Source organism: Ailuropoda melanoleuca, chromosome 2 (genome assembly GCF_002007445.2).
Source record: "Ailuropoda melanoleuca isolate Jingjing chromosome 2, ASM200744v2, whole genome shotgun sequence".
In the NCBI taxonomy this organism is placed as follows: domain Eukaryota; kingdom Metazoa; phylum Chordata; class Mammalia; order Carnivora; family Ursidae; genus Ailuropoda; species Ailuropoda melanoleuca.
Window position 1 is genome coordinate 97,010,105 of NC_048219.1, and position 18,424 is coordinate 97,028,528.

General features: G+C 39.6%; 1 pseudogene; it reads left to right on the top strand.

Annotated features, from left to right (window-relative positions):
• Positions 1-10,448: 10,448 nt before the first annotated feature.
• Positions 10,449-10,753, top strand: LOC100475664 (annotated as a pseudogene).
• The last annotated feature ends 7,671 nt before the right edge of the window (positions 10,754-18,424 follow it).

An 18,424-nucleotide genomic window follows, 5' to 3' on the forward strand; every position in this document is an offset into this window, starting at 1 on the left:
GAGATTTTACTCTACTTACAAACCAGCAAATTAACCTGCCAGTGTTATGGATGCTAATGGAAGAACATGGCTCCTGGGTCAGAGTCAAAGATCAGTTTATTATTCACAGAAATAACAGTAGCCAGCATGTCTTTATTTTCGCTCAGTTTCCCCAAGCCCCAATTCCCATACAGTGACACAAGGAGGACCAGGGGACACCGACAATGCAAAGCGTTGTTCCAGGAGAGAAACCTCAGGTTTTGGAAACCCAAATGTTTTATAATGGACTGCAAGCACACCTGTACAAAATGTGTCATGGAGGGAGACATTATATTTACTAGACTGGCTAGTAAAGGAGTCTTCTTTCTCTTCTGGAGGAAGATAAAATCTCTGCCTTCCAAGGCTGTTTGGGTTATAAATAGCCTTGAAAAGATAGTCTTTGAAAAAGGCCTCAGTACCTCTGTTCACTAGATGTGGAGAAATGTGATAGACCCATGGAGAATTATCTCCCAACATGGCCTACCAGAAGACAGACTGGAGCGTCAGACAAAGTAATTTAACACAGGCTTATTGGGGCACCTGGGTGGCTCAATTAAGCGTCTGCCTTTGGCTCTGGTCATAATCCTGGGATCCTGAGATCAAGCCCCACATCAGGTTCTGCTCAGGGAGGAATCTGCTTGTTCCTCTACTCCTCACTCCACTTGTGCTCTCTCTCTTGCTTTCTCAAATAAATAAATAAAATCTTTAAAAAAATTTTTTTAAATAATAAAACAGGCTTATTTATGAATTTTAAACATATATAAATATGTGTATACATCATATATATGTTTATATACATATATACACACATATACACACACGTTAGGTGCATACACAATAATGTATGTATGATATATATCAATTACGAAGGGAATGATATGTAAACTAAACATACATCATCTATATATGTGTGTGTGTATATATATATTAGATTGATTAGATTTGAAGATGAGCTAGTGATTTTAAACTCTTTTCTGAGTCTTCTCTGAGCATCTGTTGTTAGTATTGTCAAATAACAATTATATCAATTATATTTAATTAGGTTATTTTCAAAAGCCCACAACACTCAAATTAATAAAACATTTTTTTCTATGTGCTATGAAAACAAAATCCATTTTGGTGAAATGTCATATGCCTAGCAGTCCAGAAATACATTAAAATGAAAATGATCATATGAAGTGCCTGTTTTTGTCGACAAGATTGAATTTTGAAAGAATGTAATGCATGTCCAATTAATTAATGAGTACAAGCTAAATGAAGGGAAAACAATTTAATTGTCATCTTTCAGACCATGGAAATGAGTGAGGTATACACAAGTGTCATATTTACTTATATACTGTTGGATTAAATATTAGGTCATGTAATGGACAAGACTCTTGACCCTCAAGAATTATGGTATTTGTGTGTAATCACTCAAAAAAAATGCTAACTGTACATTTTTCTCTTGTATCCCACTGCAATTTTTTAAATAAAGCAACAGAAGTGAAAATTTCAAGTTCATAATTATCTTGTTTATTCTGTTTCTATTAAGAAAATCAAGTACCGAGAATATCTAACATCTAAACACCCACTCAGTGGCAAACAACTTACATGCTTCTGCCTTTCATCTTTACACATATTCCTTGGGGAAGGTATTTTTGTTTTTATTTTATAGACTGAGGAAACTGAGGTTTGGCCGTTGTGTTAAATAACATGCCACTCGAACTTGCAATTACCTAACATCAGCGCATAACCTCTCCTTTCAGTCAAACTAGCTTTATACTTTTCTATTCTCAGTATGCTTCTAGACAGTATATAAAATATGAAAATGTTTAAGAACAAATAGTAATTTAACTGAGCATGGGATTGGTGAAGAATAATAGTAACAATAGAGACACACACTAACTCTGTCTTATATACACTAATACGCATGAACAAAGAGCTGTTAAGAATGGTAAGAAGAGTGTTTTAGCACAAAAGGAATGGAAGTCAAGGCTAGATTAGTGTGAAAGTGCCACATATCCCAGAGAGATGTAGGCGGGATTTGATGCTGAAATAGGATCTATTAGTTGTCTGTTGCTGCCATAATACATTTCCCCAAAGCTAGAGGGTTAAACAACAAAATTTTATCATCTTACAGCTCTACAGGTCAGAAATCTGAGACAGTCTCACTGGACTAATGTCAAGGTGTCAGAGGTGTACTTTTCCTATAAGGTGTTGGTAGGATCCATTTGTTGGTTTTTCCACTTTCTAGAAGCAGCCTTAGCTCATGGTCCCTTCCATCCACTTGTAAAGTCAGTGATAGCAGATTAAGTCCTTCTCACATTACATCACCCTGACCTACTCATTTGCCTTCCCCCTTCACTGTAGCCTACACTGGGTCCATCCAAAAAATCCAGAATAATCTCCCCCATCTCAATTTTAATCACATCTGCAAAGTCCTTTGTGTCATAAAATACAACATGTTCCCAGGTTCCAGGTAGTAGTGCATAAATATCTTTGGAGGACATTATTTTGCCTACCACAATGAGTTAGTTCTCTGTATATAGAAGGAATACCCCAGTTAAAGACACAGATTGTCAGAGGAAAGGAAAAAAACAAAGACCCAACTGAATGCTGTCTATAAGAAACCCACTTCGATAGATAGATGATAGATAAATGATGATAGATAGATAGATGATAGATAGATAGATAGATAGATAGATGATTGATAGATAGATAGATAGATAGATAGATAGATAGATAGATAGAGGCTCAGGTTAAAAATAAAGGTTAAGAAAAAGAGACATTTTGCTAACATGAATGAAAAGGAAACTGGAATACTGATATCAATTTCTGAGTAAGCAGACTTCAGAACAGGGAAATTTATCAGGGACAACGAGCTGTCACTCTTCTGAGATGACATAACAAACTTAAACATGTATGTGCTTAATAGAGGATTAAAATACATGAGGCAAAACCTGGCAGAAGTGCTTGCAGATATAGACAAATCCACTGTTACAGTTGGAGACTTTCAGACACTCTAGCAGTATTTGATAGTTTAAACAGGCAGAAAATCACTAAGGATGTAGTTGACCTGAACAGCCCTCCAACCCACTTGATCTAGTTGATATTTATAGAATATTCTCTTCAACAACAGCAGAATACATGTTCTTCCCAAGCTGACATGGAACATTCACCAGACAAATAGCATTCCAGGTTATAAAACATATTAACATTCTTTTTTTAAAAAAGAAGTAATTTAAAGTGCCTCATCAGACCACTATGGTATTAAGCTAGAAATCAATAACAGAAATAGAGTTGAAAACTCCCCAATATTTGGTGATTAAACATACACTACTAAATAACACATAGGTCAAAGAAGTCTCAAGAAAAAATTGTACATTATTTGAAACTAAATGAAAATTTAAAGTCCTATCAAAATGTGGGGATACAGGGAAAGTAGTACTCAAATGGAAATTTATAGCAGTAACCATGCTCATTAAAAAAGAGAAAAGATCTTACATTAGAATAATATAAGCTTCCACCTAAGAAAAGTAAAGAAGAGCAATTTAAGCCTAAAGTAAGTAGAAGAAAAAAATGATAAAAGTTAGTATTATTATTTATTAAAATTAAAAAAAATTATTTTATCAGCAGAAATGAATGATATTGAAAATGATGAAATAAAGGATATTGAAAACTGGAAAACAATAGAATTCATGAGCCAAATCTTGTTCCTTGAAAAGGTCAATGAGGGGCGCCTGGGTGGCACAGCGGTTAAGCGCCTGCCTTCGGCTCAGGGCGTGATCCCAGTGTTATGGGATCGAGCCCCATGGGCATCAGGCTCCTCCGCTGTGAGCCTGCTTCTTCCTCTCCCACTCCCCCTGCTTGTGTTCTCTCTCTCACTGGCTGTCTCTATCTCTGTCGAATAAATAAATAAAATCTTTAAAAAAAAAAAAGTCAATGAAACTGATAAACCTCTGGCCAGGCTGAGCAATGACCTTGTGTCTATAATTGCCCATAACTTATCCTTTATATTAGCTTAGTCAACCTTTAGGCAGGCTTCTCTCCTCCCCACCAACCCCTGAAGTTTGGTTTGTCCCCAAGTCTGAACAAGCAGTAAAACACCAAATCCCCCCTTAATGGTTGCCTCATCCTGAGAGTCAGCTGGCCACAGGGAGAAAAGGAAAGATTTCCTGTCAGACCACCTGAATTATGTTCTGTTCATTCTCGCTCAACTTCCTCTAAAAAGTTCCTGCCAGTCTTACTTACCCCTCTCTACAAAAGGAAGGCTTTTTTCTGCTTGATTTTTGAAAGGCTGGAGATCCTGTGTTTGGAGTATTCTTCCTATTCCAATAGTCTTTGAAAAAAAAAAAAACTCTCCTTAACTAAGTCTGGATTTGTTTTTATTTGGAATGGAGAAATAGAGAAAATACCAATTACTGACATCAAAATGAAAGAAGGGTCACCACACTGATCCCATGTACATTAAAAATAATAAAAAGTAATTTAAAAAAAACACAAAGGAATACCATGAACCCTGGAATAACAAATACCCATAAATGTGATTGAGAGTAGGTAAAATGGACCACTGGCCTAGAAGAGACATACCAAAATTCACACAAGAAGAAATCCACAATTCAAATTTGCCTACATCTATCAAAGAAATTGAGTCAAGAAAGCATAACCTTCTAAATAAAGAGAAAGGAAGGAAGTTTTCAGAGAGGGGACCAGCAGAAAGATCCTGAGATGGAAATTAACTGAGTGTGGACAGGAAAGATGTAAACTGCTGTCTGATGAGAGCAGAGGGGAGAAATAGGGGAAACTATTAACACTCAAGGAAGGTGTCTATTTGCTAACAGATGCAGGAAGCTATTTCCTCCCCATGGAGCTCTGGAATTTTAGGCCAGGGGTCTCTCTAGGGGACACTTCACACTCTCCAGCATGAGGCATTCCCCGGGGGACCAGCCTCGGTTGATTGCCAGGTTCTTGGCAGTCTGACAAGAGAAAAGAGAGACCAAAACCATTTTTTTCAAAACCTGTGACATCTGCGTTTCACTGGGATACTATGAGTTAGTGAAAACACAAAGCAGTGGGCACTTGCAAAGAGTCCACTGAAGGGCTTTGCCGCTTTGATGCGGGATTCATAACAAAGGCGCATTGTGAAGCTGGCATGATTTACAGCTGATTCTGGGATTCAAACCGGGGGCGTGGTAATGTGTGCAGGGCATGTTTGCAAGCATTAATGTCACTACTTCACCTTGCAAATTAGCTATAATCCCAAATTAGTGCCGTGGCATTTCCCTATTATCTTACGGTGTTGGTGGTTGTGTGGCAAATTGTTCCTCACTATGAAAGCAAAAGTCAATTGATTCTGAGTTACCTTAGAACTAAAAACGTGTGTGCATATTGTGTGTACGTGTGCGTGTATTATTGTGTGTGTGCATATTGTGTGTGTGTGTGTATTATTGTGTGTGTGTGCATATTGTGTGTACGTGTGTGTGTATTATTGTGTGTGTGTGCATATTGTGTGTACGTGTGTGTGTATTATTGTGTGTGTGCATATTGTGTGTGCGCGTGTGTATTATTGTGTGTGTGCATATTGTGTGTACGTGTGTGTATTATTGTGTGTGTGCATATTGTGTGTGTGCGTGTGTATTATTGTGTGTGTGTGCATATTGTGTGTACGTGTGTGTATTATTGTGTGTGTGTGCATATTGTGTGTGCGCGTGTGTATTATTGTGTGTGTGTGCATATTGTGTGTGCGTGTGTGTATTATTGTGTGTGTGTGCATATTGTGTGTACGTGCGTGTGTATTATTGTGTGTGTGTGCATATTGTGTGTACGGTGTGTGTGTATTATTGTGTGTGTGTGCATATTGTGTGTGCGCGTGTGTATTATTGTGTGTGTGTGTGCATATTGTGTGTACGTGTGTGTGTTATTGGAGGTGGAAGGGTGATGAGGGTGTTGTTTATTAATAATAATAATAAAAGAACTCTCTGCCAAGTGGCTTCTTAGTTTCATCGATCAGAGTGAAGTCAACACAGGGAGTTGGAAAAATTATCTGAGTAGGAATTTGGGTAGGATAGCATGACCTCAACGTGCTCAGTTTTAAGAAATTCTAGGACTTTGAGAATGTAACCGTACGTTAGGCAGAATTCCCAGGATTGTCCTCTTTCCCCCAGAGATTCCCACTCCCTGGTTCTTCAAACTCTAGCCTAGGTGTCACTGTGAAGGGACTTTGCAATTGTAATTTAAGATTCAAATAGGTTGACCTTAAAATTTGGAGCCTCTCCAGGTAAGCCTGAGCTAATTATATAAGCCTAGGAAAAGGCAGAAAAAGATAGCAGACAGGAAGCCAGAGAGACCTGAAGGACAAAAAATACTCAAAATGCAATTGATGGTTTAAAGATGGAAAGAGCAAGGTAGGTGTCCCCTGGGATCAGAGAGTGACCTTGCAGCCAGCAAGGAAATGGGGGTCTTGGTCTTTGCAGCCAGCAAAGAGATGCATTCATCCTGTCAACGACATGCGTGAGCTTAGAAATGGATTCTTGCTCCCCTCTCCTCCATCCTGTTCTCCAGATAAGATCAGTCTGGCTGAGACCTTCACCCCAGCTTCACAATACCTGAGCACAGACCAGCCAAGCTCATCTGGGCTTCTAACCTACAGAAACAGAACATAATTGCTGTTTTAAGCTTCTAAATTTATAGTAATTTGTTATTCAACAAGAGAAAACTAATACAACTTTTTCTCCGTGAGCATGCATAATCTAGATAACGCTCATGTATTCAAGTAAATATCCTATAATACGTGCTTAATACATTAATGTGAAAATTATTATGTTCTAAAGATACTCAGAAAATGTACTTTCATAACATTTTCAATTGATTGAAGTCCAATAAAATGCTTTCTGTTGTATTAAAAGTATGACTTCATTATAATATATCAAAGTTTTTTAAGTAATAAGTCAATCAGCTATTCTAAAAGATCCCCACCCCACATTCTGACCAGTCATAAGCCCCTTTGGTCTGACTACTTTTGTATTTTTAAACATTTTATTATTGTTTTAAGACTGCTAGGACATTAGGTGTCTTAGAAACTGTCAGACTTTAAAAAATTCCCCTGGAGCCAAACTGCAAGGGAATGGGTGCTTTATTTAGGTTGTGGCAATAGAAACAATGTTACAGAGAGTATCTCCCAGACATGACCAGTGATAGGGACTTGATAGGAAAAAGAAACAGAAGGGCTCACCCTCCCCTTTGAGTCTGGTGGGCTTTGCTGTGCCAGGCATTGCAATCTTGTGTAAACTTACATCCGGATCTAAGAAGAGTTGACTCAAAGAAGGAATTCAAAGGGAGAGGGTTAGTTTCTTGGTACCAGTAAGCATAGGGTCAAAATCACAGAGCCAAAGACCCTCCCCAGGAAATACTGCTGCTCCAAACATCCCCCGTCTTTGGCTATGTTTCATTTTCCTTCCACAGACCAGAACCCATTTAGGCTGGGTTTCTAAAAGATGTAAAGTTGAAGATGCTTAGTCAAATGAACATTCTATATCCCTAATTTCATACGCAGTGTCTTAGTGTGGTAAATATGGCTGGACTATAAACCAAATTCAAAATCTCCATAGCTTCTCTGCCTGAAAGCCCAGAGCCACTTTTCCCTGGTCATGTCCTGGTTCCTCTTATTTCTCCCAACCCAATGCTGTCCACATGCATATAACATCCTCAGCCTCGCAATATGCAGAGGAAAAGAAAAAGGGACTCAATTCTCCACTTCACCGTAAAAAATTTTCCCTAAGCAGTGCCAACTTCACATCTCCAAAATTTATTAATTCTTGTGGTCTTCAAGATAAGATCCTGTAAGATATTTACCAGAGAACAGGAATGCAACACAATTTTTCAGATGAATATATTTTTCTACCTTTTATTTATTTATTTTTCATGTCTATACTGTGGAGATGCAGCCTGAGCCCAAAATGCACCCACTGATGAGATGTAGTCTTATCTGGAAATGTCTTGCTGACCAGCCCCTCTTTCCTCTCATTAGTCTGAGGCACCATGAAGACGGTATCATTGTTCAACACAATATTTCTAGTGCCTGGATAATGTCTGTCTTAAAGTAGCATTCAATAAATTACTTGTTCAATAAGTGAACTGACATTTTAGGCCTACCAAAAGTTTGTTTTCATGAAGGCCCCAGAAGCTCCATGTATTATAAGATAGACAATGTCATTCTGTGGTAATGACCTCCAAAGCTACTGACCTATAACAAGAAAGGTATGTTGTTCATCTTCTTGCCCGTTGTGGTCAGCCTGGGGACCCTGCTCTATGTCTCTTACTCCAGCCAGGATGACAGAGAAGCCACAATCTGGTATCATCACTAAGAAAGGAAGCGAGAAAGAGACCTCAGGGAGAAGCTCTCGTACTCTTGGGCCATCGTTAAGTGCTCGTACTCAGAAGTTACACACATCAATTCTGTTCGCAAATCTTTGGCCAGAACTAGTCCTATGGACTCACTCAACTACAAGAACCTAGGAAGTACCACCTAGGTTCTAACCTAGTTAGTACCACATACTGGTGTATTTGATGAACATCACTGATGATTATCATACCACCAATAGAAGCAATAAACCAGGCACAATTATCCTGACAAAGTCTGATCACAGGACATTTTCTGACTCCCCGATTGGTATCTCAGCTTTACCCCTGTTGAACACATGTCCAGACTAGGCCTATGATGATAACAGCAGGGAATGAAAATAAAGCTTTTAATGAACCCTCTATAAAAAAATGTCTAAGGCATAAGTAACCCCTCTTTTATGCTTCTCTTTCTCAGTGTCTCCCAAGTTGTGAGAGACAACCCTCTTCACTCCTAACAAAATTCATCACACCTTGTCATCTCATCCCTGGAACTTTGTGGGCCTATCTTTACTTTTATCATCCTGTATTCTTTTTCTTAAGTCAGGTACACAAAATTTTGTATGCATCAGGGACCACGGAAGATTTATTTGCCCTTGCCAGTGGCAAACCTGCCACCAAGGAAATGTATAATTTTGGTCTGGTGACTTAGTATTTCCCAGTGGCAAGGGACTCGTCTGCCTAATTAATCTCTTTGAGCAAATTCATCAAGTCTGCAGAACCAACTCTTTTTGGGGCCAGTTTCCCTTGTTTTTAGAGCATATATACATAGATTAATGCCTCACAAGACATTTCTGGCTGGAAATTTTATTCTAGAAGTGCAATAATGGTAAGAGCATGTGAACTGGTTACTAAAGGCACAGACAGCTCAGTGACTAGACCACTGGAAAACCGGAATGCATCACCTGTTGATTTTCGTTTACTAGGTACTTGCATCTCTAGGAGAGAAACTTAATTGAAATTTATGGCAACTTAATTAAACACAGTGAAAAAGAATAATCGTGTTTGCCATCAGCTATGAACTGTTAGTATAAAGAATATATATAAAACCCAGAAAATACGTTTAAAACAAAGAGGTCACATATGATGTCTTCTAGAATCTATTAATACACTGCTTTGTTCCTCAAAGAAATGTGATCTCTGACTGTAGACATCTTGAAAAATTTTCCACAGAAGGCAATTTCAGAGACATTTGGAGAGTGAGAAATAAGTGCCGATGCTGCAGGAATAATCGGAAGAAGATGTCATTCTGTCCAGGGTATTTGGTGGGGTGAGAAGCATTTCTGCTAACTAAGTTGGAAGAAATGAGTAATCCACAACATATAGGTCATGGCAATTCCATCTATGAGCGCCCCACCCCCTACTGCTTTGCCCCACTTGCTTGTTTCTAATTGAACTTCTTTTCTAATTCAAAATCAGAGGTCAACTGCATGCACAAGTGCTCATTTGGCATTTCTGCATGGTATGCGGCTTTGGGTGTGGTACAGACACAATACCTACCCTTCTCCTGCTAAACAACTTTGGCTTAATAGAGAAATTTCCACATATATTCATTTATGTGGTTTCTATGTTTGCCCTGTGAATTTCATTTAGTGGAAGTATCTTTTCCATCATCTGACAAAGGAGGGTATAGCAATTTCCATGAACACCGGCTGCAGGTAAACCAGGAATCAGATGTCTAGCTTGCTTCTTAACTGGCAGTGTAACCTTAGGCAATTTATTTAACTTCTCTTAGGCCCGGTTGGTTTAATCTCTAAAAAAAGACAATACGGTATATATCAAGCTTGTTGGGTATATTAACCAAAATAATGTATATAAAGCACTTGGTACAATTACTGAATTAATAAATGGAAGATCAACATCACTTCCCTGACCAACATAAAGTGTTTCTGAAGAATAGGTTTTATTTTGCACTTCTCTCTGTTTGTGAATCCTTGCCATCATTTGATTGTGTAACCACGTGGATACAAAATAGCTACTGAAGAGAGCAGGGCGTCCGGCTGGTTTACAAGCCGATACTTTTGTTTCGCGTGCAAAAAAAGAGCGATTTAAAAATGGGTGGTGTTGAGAAGGGCAAGAAGATTTTTATTCGAAAAATCTGTGCCATACTGTGGAAAGGGGACGCAAGCATAAGATTGGGCCAAATCTCCGTGGTTTATTTGGGAGAAAGACAGGTCGGGCCCCTGGATTTTCTTACAGGGATGCCAACAAGAACGAAGGCATCACGTTGGGAGAGGAGACGCCGATGGAGTATTTGGAGAATCCCAAGTCCAGCCCTGGAATAGAAATGATCTTCTCTGGTATTAAGAAGACAAGAGAAAGGGCAGACTTGATAACTGATCTCAAAAAAAGCTACTAAGGAGTAATAGCTGGCCATTGCCTCATTTATGACAAAACAAAAATGTCTCATGACTTTTTTTTTTCATGTGTACCATATTTAAATTGATCTCATACACCAGAATTCAGATCATGAATGGCTGATAGAATGTTTCTTTTGGACAGTCCTGACTGAAATAAGATTGGCTTGCGGTGAAATGAGTGTGATCAGCTTTTTGAACTTTGATAGTAATTCTGGTTCCGCAAGTGCCGTCACCGTTTTCCCCTTCTAAAAATATGATTGGAGTTCATTAGTAGTGTGCAGCTTTTCACTGAGATGGTAAATGCCATCTCTAAACTTATAGGAGATTGGTTTTATATTTAGATTTCTATAACTGGTTATGTTAAAATATTTAAATACTGAGGAAATCCCTTCACTGTCTCAGAACAGCAGGACTCAGCTGTGTTTCAAGTTGTGTTCATTAGCCTGTTAAAAGCAAGGGTTGAAGATAAGCTGGCAAGGTCCATTTATCTTTTTGGTCTTAACTATGCCAATTTAATTAAAATTCCCTGCATCTAAAATGTTGCCTTTTGCTTAATGAAAGGCATTTTAGTGTGGTTTATGTATAATATTAAACAAAGAATATTTAACACTTCTCAAAAAAATAGCTACTGAAGAGGTAAATGAACTATCTCGAACATAAGCTTTTCACTAACTGTCCTTCAAATTGGTCTGAAGATGTGTCTTCCAAGGCTAACAGAGTTCAGCCTTAGGGGTTCAGCAGCACCTTCCAGATTCTCCTGCAATGGGTCCAAGTAAATGAGGTTTGATTTACATTTCCTGGCCTTATTTTTCCTGTGCCAATAGACCGATAGCATGTATTAGCAGGAGTTATTATGACCAGTATCTGGGTTAGTGGACAACTGATGATGTCTTGCCCTAGGCTCCCTTTTGTCACTTTGGCACACTGAGGCACAGAACTGTCTTTAATAACTTCAAATACAATGAAGGTCCACACACAAAATTGTTTGACTCTGTCATCAAGATAAGTCAGAAGTCCATTTAGTTTCCTTAATCACATTTCCAATCCACAAAAGCATGCTGATCAACCTTTATGAAGTCATCACCATTATCAAACAGAGCAAACAAAATAGAAAACTAACACATACTGACTTCTTGCAGTGAGCATGAGTCCCAGGGAGAGGTGTTTTTATGCACTTCCTATCAACTGATCCTGAGAACATTGGTCCCATTTTAGAGATTAGAAAATTAAGTCTGAAAAGGAAGGGACTTACCTATGATCACACACAAGAGTACAAAGACATGATCCCAGCCCTGGAAGAAATTCTTGCCTGGAGACTGAGAAACATTACAGGAGTCTTTAAAAGGATCAGCTTAGTAGGAAGAATAGACTCAATCTCAGGAAGGCCAACTCTCAAGGTCCACTGTTCACAGTCACAGAACAACTGGATGCCGACCAATCCTCACTACCTCAACATGCACCCCAACATACATTCTGCCCTTGCAACAAGCTTGCCCGTACCAGGAGGAAAGGTCAGCCCAAGATTTACGATTCTTTGGCAATCTCGCTCTCCAAAGGCCTCACATGTTGCCATTTACAGGGCTTTCTTTCCATTTTCCCTTCCTCTTTATGTTCCTTTTTCAGTTAGTGGTATTGACTTGCTAGACTGACTGATTTCTAAAATTCTCTAAAAAATGTCTGCTTTAAGTATAAAATTCATCCCTTTCACCCCATTGCTTTCATACCAGCACAAGCTGGCTGCCTGGCATCCAACCTCACCTCCTTCCCATCACTCTTTGATCCCACTGTTCACTGTTCACTGTAGCAATGTAAATGCTATCTGACTTCTCGCTCATCCCATGCCTTTTCTGGAATCTAGACTATTCGTGTTGTTCTTCTTCTTGGAAGACCTTTTCTTTGTCATCCAGCCATTGCCCCTGCATGACCCCAACACCCCAGCAAGTTCTTCTCCAACACAAGCTTACCATATCAAATGCTTTCCTTTTGTGCTTATAAGATTCTCTGGTCTTATCTTCACCACAGAATGCTGACATCAAGTTACAATGATCTATCTCTCTACTATCTCTACTCCTTACTATATTCTGAATTCCTTGACAAAAGGCATTATATCTATTACATCTACCTAGATGTCTATTATATCTATTTATTATTATACCCCTGATCCCTAGCACAATGTATAGAATTAAATACTAGTAGCTATGTTTCAGCTCAGTGTTTGTGAAAGGATTTGGACTTTTACATCAATGGGTATCATTTATTTTAGTTGTTATGTTTTCTTCATATGTGTTGGGAAAAATATCTTTCACCCATGTCTTATTATACTATTTTTTATTTAATAATGATGAGAAATGTCCTTTTTAATAAATACATAAAATTAATAATATTAAGCTTTCTAACACAGAAATTTTGGTAAGGTCTGTGAGAGATGCATTTTAGAGCAGAGTCCCTTTGGAAGCTTGTAACATCCTGTATCAAGAGATCTGCTTTGCTCGGAAACAGCCTGCTTCCAAGAAAGTGTAGGGCAGATATCTAGAGGATTGCAACAAAATAAAATTTTAAATTAGATTTGAGCTCAGGTCCCTTCTGCTGGAAGTGAAATTACAGTGCTGACAGAGGGCATGGCCACTCGGTGATCTGAGTCATGAATCAGCACATCACTGAGCTTGCATCAGTTTTAGATCCTCTGTGGAAGCGAGGTTTAGGAGATTCTGGATGAAGTACGGGGGCACATTGCAACTGCTCCCGTTCTTTCAAGTTAGAGGAGGTCATTATATTTGGGGACATGCAAAATCTTAGATCAAAATTTGACTAATATTCTTCATTTTCTCATGAAGAAAAACTCAAGTATGGGAGTCACTCAAGAGGACAAAAGCCTTTGGGAGAAAAGCTGAAGTTGAACGTGAGCCTAACAAAGCTTCAAATTGCATGCCTTTGCCTCACGTGCCCTGAAGCCTGCTTCCATTGTGACCATCAAACCAAAGATCAGGGCATGTCACCTGGGGGCTGGAGCAATTCCACAGGAGCAGGGCCAAGTACAAAGAGCAATAACGCCCCTTGTGGGACCCCAGAAGAGCATGCACAACAGACCACTACAGGGGAAATCCCACGGGGCAGGCGGTTATGGACACTGGGGAGCCACAAGTGAGCAGGACGGGACAATTTGTTCCTGCAAAAGGGACAGGCATGGTCCACAAACTGCATATCTCACCTGCCACACCTTTGAGGATTTCAGGTGCCGACGACTTTTACTTACAGAAGTGAAAAGCATTCCACAGTGTGCATGGGTGGCTCAGTCGGGTAAGGCATCTGCCTTCGGCTCATGTCATGATCCCAGAGTCCCAAGATCGGGTCTCCTGTCGAGCTTCCGCTCAATGGGGAGTCTGCTTTGCCTCTGACCCTCCCCGCCTCGTCCTTTTTCTCTCTTGCTCTCTGTCAAATAAATAAAAATCTTTAAAAGAAAGGAAAGCATTCCACGAAAGCTTCTAGAGAACTGTTTTCAACTCCTTCAAGCCCACATTCCAGAGTCTTCCTCACCAGCCTGATGAGATCCTGATAAGCGCTAGACACGAAACATTCACCATCAGGCTTGCTTGCTCCATGCTTGTAAGGCCTCTGATTTAAGAGCTTACTCTACCCTGCAGAATTACTAATATCACAGAAATAGGTGTGATTCAATCACTAATGTCATATTCATCCTATGTTTTATTTATGACCAATTCCAAAGAACTTCCTAACTTTTAACGTATTCAGCTCTTGAAGCCTGTTGTAGAAGTGGCCATTAAGGGAAGACCCGCTTCCCTAGTCAGTCCGACGTGCGCTGTTTTGCAGAGTCCGCAAACAGAGGTTCTTTAGGGGAACTTCTTCCTAATGCCAGGTGTCACCTTTTTGTTCCCCTCCCTCCAGCAGACATCCTGCTGAGTGTTCTCAACTGTTCGGCACACATCTCTGGGCTGGAGAACTCTCTGTAATCCAAGCAAAATGCCCTAAATTATCTAGACACAACCACAACACTGTGGTTCACTGGAATCTGTTTTGCTGTCAGGATAAAGCTCCTTAGCAGAACCACTCACTCTGCGATTCCTACTGCTGTTTCAGTGTCATTTTTTGGTGGCTGTCTGACTACAGATCTATTTCCCAAAATTTTCAGGTCAAGTTCTCTGAATCATCTGGCAGTCCTCCTACTGTCTCTCCCATTTAGTATTTCCTCTTCCCCCTCACCTCCATCCACATTCACCTGAGTGACATAGACCTGTTCTTGGAGATTCGGTTCTGCACTTAATCTCTGAGAAGGCCTTCTGGTGGCTCTCCAATGCCGTTACTCAGTTTGAGATGAAACAGACCATAAAATTTATAATTTCCAATTGCACATTGGATTTCTCTTTCTCTCCCATTAATGAGCAAACAGTTTGAAGGAAGCAGTGATAGAACCTCAACAAGGAAGGTTTTGCTATGCTTGCCAAATGGTGGATTCTAAGCAAATCACTGATTAATGGAAAAACACGTCTAAGCATTCGTAGCTAGTGTTGGTGACCCAGAGACTTGTCCTACACATGGTTCTAGCATGCTTAGGCTATGGGCCAAGAACTGTAAAAAACAACAACAACAACAAAAAAAAACTTACCTACATGCCAAACAAGCTGTACTGAGGCAATTATTTATTGTAAAGTATCTGTCTCAATCACCTCATTCTTACTGTACTTCAGCAAGAATTCATGGTGTGATTTTCTGACTCCAGGATAAATATGCTAACATATTCCTAGACACATTGAAAATGCACCTTAATGAAAGTCAAACATCCAGAAATGGCCTTTGGTTGACCCCTAGCTGGCCGACCAGGCCAGAGGAGCAAGATGACATGGCATAGAAGCCACAGGGCCGTTCATTCTTTCCCTCGGAGTGAAAGTTACACAAATAGAATTTCAATTTGCCTTGTCCTCCTTAAAAGGTGGTTCTTTCTCTCCCTTTGTAATTGGTGGTAATTATTATAAGCCCCTCTTATTCTTTCTAGAGGGACCAAAGTCATTTTTTTTTTTTTTTACCTTTGAGAGTTACTCTATCCCGGTCAGGGTTTGAGCAGGGCCCCCTAGGGCCCTTATATTTTGTGACTTCTGAGTCTGGCAGAAGAGATTCTAATTACCCTCCTGGAGGCTTCTGTGCTGGTTGAGTTTGTCTCCGCTTTTAGCTGCTCAGTTTATCAGCTTTCCAGGGGGCTCCAAGCTTTGATGCTCGGGGGCTGCTGGCCAGCAAGACTGTTTCTCCCCACCCTAGATGATACAGCCATCCACAGAGGTCTGACGATTCAAACAGCCACCCCCCCTTTTTTCTATGCTGTTTTTTTTTTCTGTCAGTTTCAAAAGGTTTTAAAATATCAAATTTGCCAGCATGCAATGCGGTTAGAATGAATCAGTGATCAGAAGGAGACATTTTAATGGGGTTTTCACTAACACGCCCAGAGTGATTTTTGAAGTAACAGCCTAGACCAGCCAAATTGTTTAATTCTGTCTCGGCAGATCAGCACCTTTGTAAGAAGTTTCTAAAAGTCATCAGGATATAAAACGTTATACTTATCGTAACTTGTTCACTCTGCCAGTAACCATCACCCTCAGCAATGACTGAACATGTATAATAACCAGGTGTCTTAAATCCTGACAATAGTGCAAAATGGCAGATCATATTATCTTCATTTTGTTGTTGTTGTTGTTTTAAATCCACCGCTGTAACTGTAGCCCTGGGAACAGTGTCAGGCACTGTTTTGTTACTCAAGGTACACCCTGAGTAAATGAAAAAAATTAATTATTTTATTTAACAGATAAGAAAACAGGTTCGCTATCTCGCTGCTCACTTCCATCAGGAGTATTACTATTTGCCCGCTAGAGCTCAACCGGGGCCGACATGCGCGCGCACACACACGCAGGCAGTAAAACCAAAAGCCAGCTTCAAAAACAGTCAGATCAGAGCAGAGACACTGACCCAACATCTCCATGGATGTCAGTTCTATTCTACACCTCCGTTAACACAGCTTGAGAAGAAGCATAACTGATAGCCACATTGTTAATTATATTATAATTTGCCCAACAAAAAATTGAAATTTGTGTTCCCCAAACTGGTTAAGAAATCAAGATTTATCATCTTCTATTTGTTTTCTTCCTAATTTTGTGAAATTTAAGAGGTATAGATAAGCACCCTAAAAAACACGTTCTATGTGCTTATCTCATTCTTCTCACAAAATGTTAGCAATGCACTATATTTACAATTTTTTGAACTAAAATACACATCTTTATACTGATGTGAATATTTCCTGCTGAATTTCAAGTGTTTACTTGTTCCCATATTTTTTGCCTGGCATGATATTTTGAATATACCATCTAATACGTAAAATATTTACCTACCTCTGTATTACATGTGAATGTGATAAGCATGCTTGATATGCCTTCTCTCAAGTTGTGTTTGATATGATAGAACAGCACAGAGCCCTGTGGTGTATCCCCAGGACACGCCTTCACATTAGAAAGTGAAATGCTCCTTGGGTGTGGCTGTTTTGACATCTGTAATTCCATTTATTTGCATTACCAACCAGCCACCATTTCCCCACCACATCCCCAACACTCTTCAGAGTCATCATTGGAAATCAAAGGAAATTGTTAAACTTTATGCAGAATTTTGTTTAATGCCTTCTTACCTATTTCTTAACTTTGATTCCCCTTGACCTCTGGCCTGGGTTACTGTTATGTATTCTGTATGTAGAAGCAGTGTTTTCAGAAAAGTGGGTTATTTCCCCCTCTGAACAAGCCTCAATTTCATTATCCATCAAATGAGAGTAGTAGTACTCAACAACATGAAAATAAATCATACATGTTAAGAGCGTAGAAAGAGGGGCGCCTGGGTGGCGCAGTCGTTAAGCGTCTGCCTTCGGCTCAGGGCGTGATCCCAGCGTTCTGGGATCAAGCCCCACATCGCTTCTCTGCTATGAGCCTGCTTCTTCCTCTCCCACTCCCCCTGCTTGTGTTCCCTCTCTCGCTGGCTTTCTCTCTCTGTCAAATAAGTAAATAAATAAAATCTTTAAAAAAAAAAAAAGCATAGAAAGAGCCCCATGCTAATCTCAATACTCATGAGATNACTCCCCCTGCTTGTGTTCCCTCTCTCGCTGGCTGTCTCTCTCTGTCAAATAAGTAAATAAATAAAATCTTTAAAAAAAAAAAAAGCATAGAAAGAGCCCCATGCTAATCTCAATACTCATGAGAGCATAGAAAGAGCCCCATGCTAATCTCAATACTCATGAGATCATGCTAATCTCAATACTCATCAATATTTGCTGACCCTCTCCTTTGCTCCCATCAATTCCATGGACCCTATATACCCTTAATACTTATGTCTGCAGGACCATCAGTTGATCCAGAAATCGTAATTGTAGGCATTCATAGTTAAACCAAACTAAAATAGACGTTGTCGTTTGCCAAACCAATCCATTATATGTTTTATAATTGTTTTATTTTTTTAATTTGCATAGTTTAAAATTAACTCTTCATGGTAGATAGCTCTATGGGTTTTGATAAATGCAGGGAGTCATGTGTCAACCACCACAAGCAAGATACAGAAGAGTTCCTCACCCCAAATGATCTCCTCCTGCTGCCCCTTTGGTCAGATGCTCTTCAGCCCCACATCTTGGCAGC